General features: G+C 39.6%; 1 pseudogene; it reads left to right on the forward strand.

Moving 5' to 3' along the window:
* Positions 1–16,752, forward strand: part of LOC105538900 — a 53,639-nt pseudogene that overhangs the window by 23,514 nt on the left and 13,373 nt on the right.

Consider the following 16,752-nt stretch of genomic DNA (forward strand, 5'->3'; position numbering starts at 1 on the left):
TGACCTCGTGATCCGCCTGTCTCAGCCTCCCAAAGTGCTGGGATTACAGGCTTGAGCCACCGCGCCCGGCTTTTTTTTTTTTTCTGTGAGGTGTAAGTGCCAAAATCTTTGTAAAGGATCTGAAACACGGAGTCTAAACTGTAACTGTTAATTGCATTTCTTCCATTTCTCTTTTCTTATTATTTACACCTCTTTTTTTATTTCTTATTTTGTTGTGTGTGTGTGTGAGAAACACCTCCTTTATTTTAAGATAACTGAAACACTAAATAGATTTCTGAATTGAAATGCTAAGTACCATGAAATTTTAAAAATTCTTTTTGCCGGGCATGGTGGCTCATGCCTGTAATCCCAGCACGTTGGGAGGCCAAGGTGGGCAGATCACCTGAGGTCAGGAGTTTTAGACCAGCCTAGCTAACATGGTGAAACTTAGGGTCTACTGAATAATCCAAAAATTAGCCAGGCGTGGTGGCAGGTGCCTGTAGTCCCAGCTACTAGGGAGGCTGAGGCAGGAGAACTGCTCAAAACTGGAAGGTGGAGGTTCCAGTGAGCCAAGCTCACACCATTGCACTCCAGCCTGGGTGACAGAGCCAGACTCTGTCTCAAATAAACAAACATGATTTATTGAGGTATATACCGTATTGCTTATTAATACATTTTATATTGTATCCATTAATTATTCTAATAGTTGTAGTTATTTTTAATATTTTTGTCTTTGAACTTTATACCAGAGTTATAAGTTATTTGTATGTTATTTCTTCGACATTCAGGGTAAAGATGGTTCAGGGTAAAGATAGTGTGAGAAAAATGATGTCTACTAAAAATCTTTTTTTTGTGTGTTTCCCACAGCAGGATACCTTGCTTTAGGCTCTGCTCAGTAGACAGTTTCCAACTGTGTGCACAGCCTGAGACTGATGCTGACAGAAACCAATTGGCGCATATTGTTAAGTCTTAAAATGAGATACAGGGTAGATCCCTAATTAAGTTTATTACAATATCATCATCACTGTCATTTTTATAACAGGAGTGAGAGTAATAGAGTGAGCTCTATTGGTGCTAGAGAATTCAATTGATATTCTTATTTTCTAGGTGCTGTTACCCTTTGCTGTGGTGGGGAGTATAGATGAAGTGAAAGTTGCAGAAAGGATGGTCAGAGGCCGTCACTACCCTTGGGGAGTTTTGCAAGGTAAAAATGAAAGAGGGCAGGCTTTGGAATGATTAAGTTAAATATATGTGTGTCATTCATAGTCTCAAAGTAACATTTTAACTTGGGCTAATATTGGTAACTCTGGTAATCTGTAAGTTAACAGTTACTAATGAGGAACATAAACTCTGTTTTATTTAAACTAATGCTTACTTTGACCATGATTCATTCTCATAGAAGTTTGCTGAATGCTCTTTAAGCCAAAATCTACAGAGTCTGGGAAGAACCTCTTTGTTTATCCCAGTGCTCCCAATGCGTCATGTACATATTATCTGTCTCTGTGTCATTCATGACATTGAGGATGCTGGAAAGCACTTTAAACAAAATGGAAGCAAAAATACTAGTGTGTAGACATGTTACATAAACTCATTACTACCTAATGTAGAAACCATTTTAAACTGGTCACTAGAAAAAAGAGTGATAAACTTTTTAAAACAAGAAAGTACAATTTACCTTTGGCTAAAGATTATACCTTTGACATTTATATTATTATTTAGCATCATACTAACTTCGAATAGTGTAGTAAGCAGTAATTTATTGTCTGATTCATATACTTGTGGTACTAATTTTTGGGGAATGGAAAATTTCTACTTGTACTGGTTTCCAAATGATGTTTTTTGTTTGTTTTGTTTGTTTTTTTTGAGACAGAGTTTTGCTCTTGTCACCCAGGCTGGAGTGCAGTGGCACGATTTTGGCCCACTGCAACCTCCACCTCCTGAGTTCAAGTGATTCTCCTGCCTCGGCCTTCCGAGTAGCTGGGATTACATGCGCCTGCCACCACACCTGGCTAATTTTTGTATTTTTAGTAGAGACAGGGTTTCACTGCGTTTGGCTGATCTCAAACTCCTGATCTCAGGTGATCCACCTGTCTCAGCCTTGCAAAGTGCTGGGATTAAGGCATGAGCCACCGTGCCTAGCCCCAAATGATGTTTTAAAAAAATTGACATATTAGAAATTTTAAAATGTGTTAAACATACTTAAAACTTAATGTTTTAGTATTTGTTGTATTATGTTGTATTGCATATTAGTATATGTTATAAAATACATAACTATACTATATGTGGATGTATAAAATGTGGTCACAGTATTAAACACAATAAATCATATATTGTGGTCGATCTTCTGGACATGATAAACACAGGAGAGAGTCATACAAATTATTTTTCATTAATTAATCTTAATTGACAAAATTGTATGTACTTATGTACAACATGTTGTTTTGAAATACATATACATCGTGGAATGGTTGATTTAATTAATGTGTTATCTCAATTATTTTTGTGATGAAAACTTAACATCTATCTTAGCAATTTTCAAGAATATAAAATATTGTTGTTAACATGGTCACTATGTTGTACAATAGATCTCTTTAACTTTTTCTTATCTAACTAAAATTTTGTATCCTTTGACTAACATCTCTCCTACCATACTCTCTACCTAAATCACATAACCACCATTCCACTCTGTTTCTACAAGTTTAACTTTTAAAAATGTGATCTATTAGTGAGATCATTTACTATTTGTCTTTCTGTGCTTGGAGTATTCACTTAGTGTAAAGTCCTCCAGTTCCATCCATGTTGCTGCAAATGATAGGGTTTCCTGATTTTTAAGGCTGAGTAGTATTCCGTTGGACATGTATACCACACTTATTTTCTTCATGCATCTATTCATGGACACTTAGATTGCTTCCATATCTTGGCTTTTGTGAATAATGGTAGCATAGGTATCTCTCTTTGACATACCGACTTCATTTTTGGGAGGTAATATATCCAGTAGTCAGATGGCTGAATCATATGGTAGTTGTTTTATTTTTAATTTTTTGAAGAAACTCCACACTGTTTCTCTATCCTAATTTACTGCTATCCTAATTTACATTGCCACGAACAGTGTACAAGGGTTCTCTTTTTTCCATATCCTCACCAGCACTTGTTTGTCTTACTGATAATAGCCATTTTAGCATGGGTGAAGTACCAGCTTATTGTGTTTTTAATTTTTTTTTTTTTTTGAGGTGGAGTTTTAGCTCTTGTTGTCCAGGCTGGAGTGCAATGGTGTGATCTTGGCTCACTGCAACCCTCACCGCCTGGGTTCAAGCAATTCTCCTTCCTCAGTCTCCCAAGTAGCTGGGATTTTTTTTTTTTTTTTTTAATACTTTTAGTAGAGACAGGGTTTTGGCATGTTGGTCAGGCTAATCTCGAACTCCTGACCTCAGGTGATCCACCTGCCTCAGCCTCCCAAAATGCTGGGATTACAAGCATGAGCCACCACATTGGGCGTGTGTTTTTTAATTTTTATGGAAACATTGTAGGTGTATATATTTATAGGGTGCATAAGATGTTTGATATTCTCATTCAATATGCGGTAATCACAGCAGGGTAAATAGAGTACCCATCAACTCAAGCATTTATCCTTTCTTTGTGTTACAAACAATCCAATTATACTCTTAGTTATTCTAAAATGTACAGTAAATTATTGTTGACTGTAGTCACCCTTTTGTGCTATCAAATACTAGATCTTATTCATTCTATTTATGTATTTGTACCCATCAACCATCCCCACTTCTCTCCCTCCCAATCCTTTCCTAGTTACTGGTGATTAACATTCCACTCTTTATCCCCATGGGTTCAATTGTTTTAATTTTTAGCTCCACAAATGAGTGAGGACATGTCTTCCTGTGTCTTGCTTATTTCACTTAACATAATGTGCTCGGTTCCATCCATGTTGTTGCAAATGACAGGATCTCATTTTTTTTTATGACCAAATAGTACTCCATCATGTAAATGTACCGCATTTACTTTATTCATTCATCTGATGATGGATACTTAGGTTGCTTTCAAATCTTGGCAATGTTTGTTACTTCTCTATGTGAATAGTGCTGTAACAAACAAGGGAGTGGAGCTATCTCTTTGATATACTACTTTCCTTTCTTCTGGGTATACACCTACTAGTGGGATTGCTGGATCATATGGTAGTTCTATTTTTAGTTTTGTTTTTTTTTTTAGGAAACTCCATACTGTTTTCCATAGAAACTCTACTGATTGACATTCCTACCAACAGTGTACAAGGATTCCTTTTTCTCCATATCCTCACCAGCATTTGTTATTGCCTGTCTTTTGGATAAAAGCTTTTTTAACTGGGGTGAGATGATATCTCATTGTAGTTTTTATTTGCCTTTCTCTGGTAATGAGTGATGTTGAAAACCTTTTCATTTGCTTGTTTGGCATTTTAAAAAACCCACAATGAGCAGTTACTTCACACATGTTAAAACGGCTATTATCAATAAGACAAAATGTCTTATTTGGAGAAATGTCTGTTCAGATCTTTTGCTCATCTTAAATTGGGTTATTAAATTTTTTCCTATTGAGTTGTTTGAGCTTCTTAAGTATATTCTGGTTATTAATCTCTTGTCAGATAAATAGTTTGCAAATATTTCCTATTGTGTAGGTTGTCTCTTCACTTTGTTGATTGTTTCCTTTGTTTTGCAGAAGCTTTTTAACTTGAGGTGATCCTATTTGTCTATTTTTGCTCTGATTGCCTGTGCTTGTGGGGTATTAATAAATGTCCCATTGTTTTTTTAGTTGTTTCATAGTTTGAGGTCTTAGATTTAAGTCTTTAATCTATTTTGATTTGATTTTTATATGTGGTGAGAGATAAAAGTCTAGTTTCTTTCTTCTGCATATGGATATCCAGTTTTCCCAACACCATTTATTGAAGAGCTTATCCTTTCCCAATGTATGTGCTTGGCACCTTTGTTGAAAATGAGTTCTCTCTGGCTATATGGACTTATTTCTGGGTTCTGTATTCTGTTCAATTAGTCTATGTGTCTGTTTTTATGCTAGTACCATGCTGTTTCACTTATTATAGCTTTGTAGTATAATTTGAAGTCAGGTAATGCGATTCCCCCTAGTGTTGTCATTTTTGCCCAGAATTGCTTTAAGTATTTTTTTTGGTTCCACATACATCTTAGGATTGTTTTTTCTTTTTCTATGAAGAATGTCATTGGTATTTTGATAGGGATTGCATTTAATCTATAGATTGCTTTGGGTAGTATGGACATTTTAACAATATTATTGATTCTTCCAATCCATGAACATGAACCATATTTCCATTGTTTTGTGTCCTTTTCAATTTCTTGCATCAGAGTTTTACAGTTTACATTGTAGAGATTTTTCATTTCTTTGGTCACGTTTATTTCTAGATATTTTATTTATAGCGATCGTAAATTGAATTAGTTTTTATTTCTTTCTCAGATTGTTTTTTTTTTTTTTTCTGGACGTGTCTTTGCTGGGAGACTTCTTATATCGGTTTTGATCTCATTACTTGTTATTGGTCCATTCAGGTTTAGAATTTCTTCATGATTCAATCTTGATGGGTTGTATGTGTCTAGAGATTCATCCATTTCTTCTACGTTTTTTAATTTATTGGCATATAGTTGCTCATAGTAGCCTTTAATGAGCCTTTGGATTTCTGCGGCATCAGTTTGTAATGCCTCCTTTTTCTTTCTTTCTTTTTTTTTCTTTTTTTTAGAGAAGGGGGTATCACTATGTTGCCCGGGTTGGTCTCAAACTCCTGGCTCAAGCAATCCTCCTGTCTCAGCCTCCCAAAGTGCTGGGATTACAGGTGTGAGCCACTGCACCTGGTCATAATGTCTCCTTTTTCATCTCTGAGTTTATTTGGGTCTGTCCTTTTTTTTCTTAGTCTGGCTAAAGGTTTATAGATTTTGTTTATATTTTCAAAAAATAAACTTTTCATTTCATTGATCTTTGGTTTTTTTTCATTTTAATTTCATATATTTCTGCTCTGATTTTTATTCTTTTCTTATACTAATTTTGGGGTTGGTTTGCTCTTGCTTTTCTAGTTCTTTAAGATGCACTGTTAGATTGTTTATTTGATGTTTTTCTACTTTTTTGATGTAGGAACTTATTTGCTATAAACTTTGTTCTTAGTACTACTTTTGCTGTATCCCATTGGTTTTGGTATGCTATATTTCCATTTTCATTTATTTCAGTAAATTTTAAAATTACCTTCTTTATTTCCTCATCGACCTACTGGTCATTCAGGAACATATTGCTTAATTTCCATGTGTTTGTGTAGTTTCCAGAGTTCCTCTTGTTATTGATCTATACTTTTATTCCATTGTAGTCAGGGATAATACTTGGTGATTTCATATTTTGAGTTGTTTAAGACTTGTTTTGTGGCCTAACATATTCTCTATCCTTGAGAATATGCTACATGCTGAGGAGACGAATGTGCATTTCATACAATGTAGCCATTGTATGAAATGTCCTGTAACTATCTTTTAGGTCCATTTGGTCCATACTGCATATTAAGTCTGATTTTTTTGCTGATTTTCTGTCTGGATGATCTGTCCAATGCCAAAAGTGGAGTGTTGAAGTCTCCAGCTATTATTGTATTGTAATCTTTCTCTTTCTTTAGCTCTAACAATATTTCCTTCATATATCTAAGTGCTCCAATGTTGGGTACATATGTATTTATAGTGGCTATGGTCTCTTGCTTAATTAATCCCTTTATCAACAAAATGAACCTTCCTTGTCTGTTTTTATGGTTTTTGTCTTGAAATGTATTGTCTCTGATATAAGCATAAATTTTTCATGTTCTTTTTTGGTTTCCATTGGCATGGAATTATCTTCCCATCCCTTTATTTTTAGTCTGTTTGTGTCTTTTTGGGTGAAGTGTGTTCTAGTAGGCAACAGACCATTGTTGTTGTTGTTGTTGTTTAATCCATTCAGCCACTCTATGTCTTTTTTTTTTTTTTTTTTTTTGAGACAGAGTCTTGCTGTGTCACCCAGGCTGGAGTGCAGTGGCACAATCTCAGCTCACTGCAACCTCCAGGCCTCCAACCTCCACTTCCCGGGCTTAAGCAATTCTCCTGCCTCAGCCTTCCTAGTAGCTGGGATTACAGGTGCCCACCACCATGCCTGGCTAATCACTCTATATCTCTTGATTGGAGAGTTTGATCCATTTACATTCAATGTTATTATTGATAAGTAAGGACTTATTCTTGTCATTTTGTTATTTGTTTTCTGGTGGGTTTGTGGTCTTCTCTTCCTTTTTACCTACCTTCTTGTCTTCCTTTTAGTCAAGGTGATTTTCTCTGATGGTATGCTTTAATTTCTTGCTTTTTATTTTTTGTGTATCTGTTTTACTTTATTTTTATTTGAGGTTACTATGAGGCTTGTATATAACATTTTATAACCCATTATTTTAAACTAATGACAACTTACCCCTGATTGCATAAATGAACAAGGAAACTAACGAACAAGCAAAAACTAATAAAAACTTTACACTTTAACTTCATCCTTCCACTTTATTAACATTTAAAAAATTTCTATTTATATTTTATACTGTCTATGTCTTGAAAAGTTGTTTTAGTTTTTACTTTTGGTAGGTTTACCTTTTAGTAGTTCTACTCCAGATATGAGTGCTTTACCCACCACAATAAGCTTGTCACAACATTCCACATGTATCTGTATACTTACTATTAGGTTGGTGCTAAAGTAGTTGCAGTTTTTACCATTAAAAGTTATGACATTAAAAGTAATGGCAAAAAAAACAGTTCCTTTTTTTTTTTTTTTTTTTTTTTTTTGAGATTTAGTCTAGTTCTGCCACCCAGGCTGGAGTGCAATGGCATGATCTCAGCTCACTGCAACCTCCGCCTCCCGGGTTCAAGCAATTCTCCTAACTCAGCCTCCCAAGTAGCTGTGATTACAGGTGCCCACCACCATGCCCAGCTAATTTTTGTATTTTTAGTAGATATGGGGTTTCACTGTGTTGACCAGGCTGGTCTTGAACTCCTGACCTTGTGATCCTCCCGCCTCAGCCTTTCAAAGTGCTGGGATTACAATCATGAGCCACTGTGCCTGGCCTACAGTTCCTCTTGAGCCTACCTAATATTACCAATGAGTCTTGTACCTTCAAATGGTTTCTTATTGCCCATCAATGTTTATATGTATATATACACATATAAACATGTATATATATATAAACATCCATATATATGTATATATATATAAGAATTCTCTTTAGTATTTATTTTAGGACAGGTTTGGTGTTAATGAAATCCTTCAACTTTTATTTGTCTGGGAAAGTCTTCATTTCTCCTCATATTTGTAGGATATTTTTGCTGGATAGACCATTCTTGGCTAAAAGGTTTTCTTCTCCAGCATTTTACATATGTCATGCCAGTCTCTCCTGGCCTGTAAGGTTTTCACTGAAAGGTGTGCTGCCAGACACATTGAAGCTCCATCGTATGTTGTTTGTTTGTTTTCTCTTGCTGCTTTCAGGATCCTTTCTTTATCCTTGACCTTTGGGAGTTTGATTATCACATGCCTTGAGGTAGTCTTCTATGGGTTAAATCTGCTTGGTATTCTATAACCTTCTTGTACTTGAACATTGATATCTTTCTCTAGGTTTCTGACGTTCCCTGATATTATCCCTTTGAGTAATCTTTCTATTCCTATCTCTGTCTCTCTTCCTCCTTTTTAAGGCCAGTAACCTTAGATTTGCCCTTTTGAGGCTATTTTTAGATCTCATAGGTACACTTTATTTTTAATTTCATTTTTTTTTCTTCTCTAACTGTATTGTCAAATAGCTTTCTTCAAGTTTGCTAATTGTTTCTTCTGCTTGACCTGTTCTGCTGTTAAGAGACTCTGATGCATTCTTCAGTATGTCAATTAAATTTTTCAGTTTCAGTATTTCTGCTTGATTTTTAAAAATTATTTTAATCTCTTTTGGTAAATTTATCTAATATAATTCTGGATTTCTTCTCTGTGTTATCTTGAATTTCATGGAGCTCTTTTAAAACAGCTATTTTGAGTTCTCTGAAAGGTTACATATCTCTGTCCTGAGATGTGTGATTGGGATTGGTCATTAGTGCCTTATGTGGTTCATTTGGTGAGGTCATGTTTTCTGGGATGGCCTTGATGCTTGTCAATGTTCATCTATGTCTGGGCATTGAAGAGTTAGATATTTATTGTAATCTTTGCAGTCTGGGCTCAATTGTGCCTGTTCTTTTTGAAAAGGTTTTCTAAGTATTCAAAGGGAATTTACTAGGGAGTACCCTAAGCCCAGTAACACTGTGACTCTAGCAGACTCATACTGCTTCAGTGGTCTTGGATAATATCTGGGAGAATTCCTTGGACTATTAGGCAGAATCTCTCAAACTCTTTTCTCACTTTCTCCCAAACTGAAGGAGTCTCTCTGTCTGTACTAGGTTACTTGGAGTGAGGGAGGGGTGACATAGATGCTCCTGTGAACACCACAGCTGCTACTGTGCTGGGTCACATGTGAAGCCAGCAAATTACTAGGTCCTGCCCGAGGCCCATGGCAACTACTGCCTTGCTACTACTGATGTTTAAGGCCCAAGGGCTCTTTAGTCAGCAGATGGTGAGTCCTGCCGGGCTGGGTCCATCTCTTCAGTGCAGCAAGTCCCCTTCTGTCCCAGAGTGAGTCTAGAAATGTCCAGGAAGTAGGGCCTGGAATTGGGGGCTTCAGGAATCAGTTTAGTGGTGTGTTTTCCTGTGGCTGAGCTGCTACTCCAGTTGTAAGACACAGTTCTCTTCTAATCTTCCTTCTCTTTCCCACAAGTGGAAGGAGTTTCTCTTTGAGCTGCATTGCCTGGAGTTGGGGGAGGTGTGATACAAGCACTTCTTGGCCACCAAAACTGATATGTCACTGGGTCATGAGCATTCCCATTCCACTGGCTCTGAGCAAGTTCAGCACCTAGATTTGCCCAAGAACTGCAGACCTTGTGGCCTGACTGCCTTTCAAATTTATTCAGGACCCCAGGGCACTTTAATTAACTAGTGGTGGAGGTAGCTGGAACTTAAGTTCCTGTCAGTCTCCGGCATCGGGGGTTCCTCTTTAGTGGGATCTAGGTTAAATACTCCTTTTGGCCAGGAGTGGTGGCTCACACCTGTAGTCCCAGCACTTTGGGAGGCCAAGGTGGATGGATCACCTAAGGTCAGGAGTTCAAGACCAAACTGACCAATATGGTGAAACCCTGTATCTACTAAAAATACAAAAATTAGCTGGGCATGGTGGTATGCAGCTGTAGTCTCAGCTACTCGGGAGGCTGAGACAGGAGAATCACTTGAATCTGGGAGGTGGAGGTTGCAGTGAGCCGAGATCACGCTGCTGCACTCCAGTCTGGGTGAGAGTGAGACTCCATCTAAAAAAAAAAAAAATTCCTTTTGTGGGCACTAGCAGAATTCTGCCCTGTGTTGTGTTCCACTGTGATAGGGCAGTCACTGAGTTCCAATGCAAAGTCCCATAATCACTTCACTCGCCCTCCCCAAAGCACACAGATTCTCTCTCTGTTCAGTATGGTGCTGCTGGGGGATGAATGTCAGATGGTATAGGCTATGCAAGACTCTCTTTACTGCAATCTTCAGTGCCTCTTTTCTTGATATAATATTAAAACCAGGTACTGAGATTGCTCACCTGATTTTTCATTCTTATGAAGGTGCTTTCTTGCATGGATAATTGTTCAATTTGGTGTTTATGTAGGGGAATGATTGATGAGGGGTTCTGTTCAGCCATCTTGCTCCACCTCACTCCCCATTTTAGCAATTTTGAAATATACAGTAGCCTATTATTAACTGTGGACACAATACAATACAATAGATCACTAAAGCGTATTCCTCCAGTCTAACTACAACTTTGTACCATTTGATCAATATTTTCTGTTTCCCCATCCCTCAGCCTTCTCACGCTCCTCCATTCACCACCTGTCAACTCTCTATTTCTGCGAGATTGACATTTTTAGTTACCACATATAAGTGAGATTATACAGGATTTGTCCTTCTGTGCCTGGTTTATTTCTCTTAGCATAATGTCCTACTATTTCATTCATGTTTTACACATGACAGGATTTCATTCTTTTTAAAAGCTTTATAGTATTTTATTGTGTACCTTGTTGATGGGCACTTAGATTGTTTCCATATCTTGGCTATTGTGAATAATGCTGAAAAATAAAATGCTTAAGAATAAATCTAACCAAGGAAGTAAAATATCTGCACACTAAGAACAGTAAAACTTGGCCAGGCATGGTGGCTCATGCCTGTAATCCCAGCATTTCGGGAGGCTGAGGCGGGTGGATCACTTGAGGCCGGGAGCTTGAGACCAGTCTGGCCCACATGGCAAAACCCCTTCTCTACTAAAAATACAAAAACTTAGCCATGTGTGGTGGCGGGCACCTGTAATCCCAGCTACTCAGGAGACTGAGGAAGGAGAATCACTTGAACCTGGGAGGCATACGTTGCAGTGAGCCAAGATCGCACAACTGCACTCCAGCTTGGGTGACAGAGCGAGACTCCCATCTCAAAAAATAATAATAATAAATAAATAAAAATAAAATAAAATAAAAATTGCTGGATGCTGTGGCTCACACCTGTAATCCCAGCACTTTAGGTGGCTGAGGCAGACAGATCATCTGAAGTCAGGAGTTCAAGACCAGCCTGGCCAACATGGCGAAACCCCTTCTGTACTAAAAAAATAGAAAAATTAGGCCAGACGCAGTGGCTCAAGCCTGTAATCCCAGCACTTTGTGAGGCTGAAGTGGACAGATAACCTGAGGTTGGGAGTTCGAGACCAGCCTGACCAACATGGAGAAACCGCATCTCTACTAAAAATACAAAAGTAGCTGGGCGTGGCGGTGCATGCCTGTAATCCTAGCTACTCGGGAGGCCGAGGCAGGAGAATTGCTTGAACCCAGGAGGTGAAGGTTGCAGTGAGCCGAGATCGCACCATTGCACTCCAGCCTGAGCAACAAGAGCAAAACTCCATCTAAAATAAAAGAAAAATTAGCCAGGCGTGGTGATGCGTGCTTGTAATCCCAGCTACTTGGGAGGTGGAGGCAGGAGAATCACTTGAACCTGGGAGGCGGAGGTTTCAGTGAGCCAAGATCACACCACTGCACTCCAGCCTGGGCAACAGAGCAAGACTACGTCTCCAAAAAAAAAAAAAGAAAGAACTGTCAAACTTGATTTAAAATTGGAGGAGAGTTTGCCTTCCCCTTATGTGTTGCTCCCCACAGCTTCTACCGAGCACCATGGCTCCTAGGAGGGCAGTAGTTGTGTGGCCAAGACCAACTCCTTAGGGAGGTGGAAGCTCGCCTCCTTTGTTAAAGACTTCGACCGTGAAGTGGAAATACGAATCAAGCAAGTTGAGTCAGACAGGCAGAACCTCTTCAAGGAGGTGGATAAACTCTACAACATCCAGATCCTGTGGCTCGCCAAGGCATTGCGCAAAGATGAATGGCTCGACTACTTCTCCCTTGGAGGAAACAAACAGGGCTTGGAAGAGGCAGCAACAGCTGACCTGGATATCACTGAAATAAACAAACTAACCACAGAAGCTATTCAAACGCCCCTGAAATCTGCTAAAACACGAAAGGTGATACAAGTAGATGAAATGATAGTGGAAGAGGAAGAAGAAGAAAATAAACATAAGAATCTTTAAACTGCAAGAGTCAAAAGGTGTCCTCCATCCAAGAAGAGAACTCAGTCTGTACAAGGAAAAGGCAGAAGGGAGAAGTCAAGCTGTGCCATCACTGTTACCCCAGCTTTGGGCCGATTGGACGTGTCCATAGTGAAACTAACTCCAGGCTTGACACCCAGGTTTGACTCGAGGGTCTTCACAATCCCTGGCCTGCACACTCCTGCCACAAGAGAGTGGATTTACAACGTCTCAGGAAATGGCATCCCTCTTGCCCACAGCAAAGAGATCTTTCTCACTGTGCCAGTGGATGGCAAAGGGCGCATGTGATTATTGGCCAGTGACTTGCAGAGGCTTAGCATCGCCCAGCTAGAGCCAGAGGCCTTGGGAAACGTTAAGAAGCTCTCCAACCATCTTGCCCAAATCTGCAGCAGCATACAGACCATAAATGAGAAGCCAAAGTTGACAGGGTGGACTTTTTTTTTTTTTCCCCCTTGGGACGGAGTTTCACTCTTGTCACCCAGGCTGGAGTGCAGTGGTGTGATCTTGGCTCACTGCAACCTCTGCCTCCTGAGTTCAAGCGATTCTTCTGCCTCAGCCTTCTGAGTAACTGAGATTACAGGCACCCACCACCGTGCCCGGCTAAGTTTTGTATTTTTAATAGAGACAGGGTTTCACCATGTTGGCCAGGCTGGTCTCGAACTCCTGACCTCGGGTAATCCCCCCACCTTGGCCTCCGAAAATGCTGGGATTACAGGCTTGAGCCACCGTGCCCAGCCAAGACTTCTTCCCTTCAGGCTTGTTGTTTGAGTGTGAAGTTCCAAAGCAAGGAGCCATGTTCCTCTGGGGGAATTCAGGAAGGGGAGACATGCTGTTCCCACACCAGTTAGGTAGGACTGTGCTCTTCAGCCTTCCATCCCAGCTGATCCCAGCCATTTCTTGCAGGGGCCATGCCATGGAAACATCCCATCAGTCTTCAGCTGAATCCTCCCTGCCCTCTGAGCTGCTGCCTTCTGCCCGCTGTACCTCAGCATCCTCTTTGCCCTGCCCTGCCCTGCCTGTAACCACGGTGGTGCACAAGAACCCTGTGTTCTCCCGAAGACTCCCTCCACCACCCCTACCCAGAGAGCCTTTGCATCTGGCATTTCTGTTCTCTATGCTTGAGACTGGGAGGTTTAGGCTCAGAGAAGTGAGCTTTGGGCCGTGAGAGGGCTGGTCCAGAAAGTGGGGGGACTGTACAAATCATCAGATCAGGACAGTTGGCAGCAGTAACCTCAGCAGGGAACATGCACGTCTCCCCTCCAGCACTCATCTCTCCTCCCCCTCCTCCCTTTCTTCCTCCTCCTGCTGTTGGAGGTGCTCAATGGGACTTTGGGATCTTTCACCTGCTGTGCCCAGTAGTTCTTTCGAAGCCCACTTGTGAAACAGTGTTTGGCTTTTTTTGGTTTTCTTTTTTTGAAATGGAGTCTCAATCTGTCACTGAGGCTGGAGTGCAGTGGCATGATCTTGGCTCACTGCAACCTCCATTTCCCAGATTCCAGAAATTCTCCTGCCTCAGCCTCCCAAGTAGCTGGAATTACAGGCACGTGCCACTACACTGGCTAATTTTTGTATTTTTAGTAGAGACGAAGTTTCACCATGTTGGCCAGGCTGGTCTTGAACTCCTGACCTCAAGTGATCCGCCTGTCTCAGCCTCCTGAAGTGCTGGGATTACAGATGTGAATCACTGTATGCAGCTGAAACAGTGTTTTATGTTTATCCTTGTTTAGTGAAGACCAAATACTGGTTTGGAGACAGCTTCTGTGTCTGACTCTTCTACCTCACTAGTGTCAGTGGGCATTTGGATAAGGGAATTGTAGGGCTTCGATTCTAGGGTTTTCATGTGACACAAAATAATTCTCTGTAAGCTGTCTATGGCCCAGTGTTCCCTGCCAAGTCTGTAGGTTTCACTAAGCACTTCTCTTTTATGGGGCTCATGTTGGCAGGGGCGGGTATGATTTGCCTGGTGGCCTCATTCCCTGTGTTTAGCCTGTGCCTGGGGCATGGACTTTGTTAAATGGAGTCAGCAGTGAGGCCCTCATGCTGCAGCCAGCCTCTCTGTCCCAGAGAATCATGTGCTGTGTTCTAAGAATTTGAGAACCAGAGTCCTCACTCACAGGCTTGAAGGCACGTGGTTTTCTCAAGTAGGGCTCTTTGTGGTATTTGTTATTACTTTGCAACAAGACCATTTTAGTAATACAGTCCTGTTCAAGTTGAATTCTTTTAAGTTATTCTCCTTTCCTTGAGATTTTCGTATATATTATATATATACTCTCTCGCTCTCTCTGTATGTGTGTGTGTGTATATATATATATATTTGTATGTATTGTTCTTCTGAGGAATGGTATCTCTAAGCTGATTTGTTCTAATCAGAGCTGGTACCTGCTTTCAATAAATTCTGGTTTTGTGTTTAAAAAAAAATTGAAGAAGACACAAATAAATGGAAAGTTACCCCATGTTCATGGATTAGAAGAAATAATATTGTTAAAATGTCCATACTACCCAAAATGGTCTACAGATTTAATACTATTGCTATCAAAATTCCAAAGTCATTTTTTAACAGAAACAGAAAAAAAATCCTAAAATTATACGGAACTAGAAAAAAAAAAACCCTGCATAGTGAAAACAATCTTGAGCAGAAAACAACAAAGCTGAAAGCATTGTACTCCTTGATTTCAAGATATATTATAAAGTGATTGTAATCCAGACAGCATGGCACTGGCATAAAAGCAGACACAACAATCAATGTAACAGGATAGAATGCCCATAAATAAACTTAAGTAGTTATAGCCAATTGATTTTTGACCAAGGTGCCAAGAACACATACTGGGTACAGTATGATCTTTTCAATAAATAGTATTGGTTAAACTGGATATTCACATGTGGAAGAATAAAACTTTACTCTTATCTCACAGCATGTACAAAAATCAACTCAAAATGGATAAAAGTCTTAATACTTGAAATTTTAAAGCTATTAGAAGAAAACATAGGGGGAAAGCTCCATGACATTGGTCATGACAATTATTTCTTGAATAGAATTCCAAAAGCTGGCCGGGTGCAGTTACTCATGCCTGTTATCCCAGCACTTTGGGTGGCTGAGGCGGGTGGATCACCTGATTTCAGGAGTTTCAGACCAGCCTGACCAACATGGTGAAACCTCGTCTCTACTAAAAATATAAAAATTAGCTGGGTGTGGTGGTGGGTGCCCATAATACCAGCTACTCAGGAGGCTGAGCAGGAGAATGGCTTGAACCCAGGAGGTAGAGATTGCAGTGAGCCGAGATGTTTCCACTGCCCTCCAGTTGGGGCAACAGAGCGAGACTCCACCTCAAAAAACAAACAAACAAACAAAAAACTTCAAAGCACCAGCAACAAAACCAAAAGAAATAACTAATTGCATGAAGATACAACCCAGAAATTGGAAAAAATATTTTCAAATTATACATCTGATAAGGGGCTAATGTTCAAAATATATAATACTTCTGCTATCACTCTAACAACTCAATAGCAAGAAAACAAATAACAAAATAACACAATGAAAAATAGGGGAAGGATCTGAACAGGCATTTCTCAAAAGAAGAAATACAAATGGCCAAAAGAAATATGAAAAAAAATAGCATCTCTAATCATCAGGAAAATGCGAACTGAACACATGATGAAGTATCACCTCATGTCTGTTAGAATGACTGTTATCAGAAAGACAAACCATCACCAGTGCTGGCAAGCATATGGAGAAAAGAATTCTTTTTTAAAAAAAATTGGTATTTTTGGTTCAGGGTACATGTGCAAGTTTGTTGTGTAGGTAAATTGCATGTCATGGGGGTTTGGTGTACAGATGATTTCATCACACAGATAATAAGCATAGTACTGGCCGGATGCAGTGGCTCGAGTCTGTAATCCCAGCACTTTGTCAGGCCAAGGCGGGTGGATCACCTGAGGTCAGGAGTTGAGCCTAGCCTCACCAACATGTCGAAACTCTCTCTCTGCTAAAAAATAACCAAAATTAGCCGGGCATGGTGGTGGGTGCCTGTAATCCCAGCTACTTAAGAGGCTGAGGC

The sequence above is a fragment of the Mandrillus leucophaeus genome, unplaced genomic scaffold (genome assembly GCF_000951045.1).
Source record: "Mandrillus leucophaeus isolate KB7577 unplaced genomic scaffold, Mleu.le_1.0 Scaffold1035, whole genome shotgun sequence".
Taxonomy (NCBI): Eukaryota; Metazoa; Chordata; class Mammalia; order Primates; family Cercopithecidae; genus Mandrillus; species Mandrillus leucophaeus.